General features: G+C 39.8%; 1 protein-coding gene across 1 annotated transcript in view; it reads left to right on the forward strand.

The window, feature by feature from the left end:
- Positions 1-787, forward strand: part of FLT3 (fms related receptor tyrosine kinase 3) — a gene marked incomplete at its 5' end in the record, with an annotated part of 119,415 nt that overhangs the window by 82,221 nt on the left and 36,407 nt on the right.

The following is a 787-nucleotide window of genomic DNA, read 5'->3' on the forward strand; positions in this document are numbered from 1 at the left end:
GGCTGTCATTCCAACAGAACAAGGGGACACTGCATGGTTTAAAATCAGGAGGGGAGTGTGTCAGGGTTGTATCCTTTCACCTTACTTACTCAATCAGTATTCTGAGCAAATAATCTGAGAAGCTGGACTATATGAAGAAGAATGTGGCATCAGGATTGGAGGAAGGCTCATTAACAACCTGTGACATGCAGATGACACAACCTTGCTTGGGAAAAGTGAAGAAGACTTGAAGCACTTACTGATGAAGATCAAAGAGTGCAGCCTTCAGTATGGATTACATCTCAAAATAAAACAAAAACCCTCACCACTGGACCAATAGGCAACATAATGATAAATGGAGAAAAGATTGAAGTTGTCAGGGAGTTGATCCATGATTAACTCCCATGAAAACAGCAGTCAAGAAATCAAAGTATTCACAATTAAAAAAAAAAGAAATCAAAGTATTGCATTGGGCAAATCTGCTGCAAAATACCTCTTTAAAGTGGTAAAGAGCAAAGATGTCACTGTGAAGACTAAGGTGCACCTGACCCAAGCCATTGTCTTTTCAATGGCCTCATATGCATGAGAAAGGTGGACAGTGAATAAAGACCACAGAAGAACGAATGCATTTAAATGGTGGTGTTGACAAAGAATATTGAAAATACCATGGCCTTCCAGAAGAACAAAAAATCTGTCTTGGAAGAAGTATAGTGTTCTGGTTCCCTAGTGCCGCTCTGACAGGAATATACCACAAATGGGATGGCCTTAACAAGCAGGAGTTTATTCTTACAATTTGGAGGCTTTAAGT

The sequence above is a fragment of the Orycteropus afer genome, unplaced genomic scaffold (assembly GCF_000298275.1).
Source record: "Orycteropus afer afer isolate SDZICR_OR568_19922 unplaced genomic scaffold, OryAfe1.0 scaffold01057, whole genome shotgun sequence".
Taxonomy (NCBI): Eukaryota; Metazoa; Chordata; class Mammalia; order Tubulidentata; family Orycteropodidae; genus Orycteropus; species Orycteropus afer.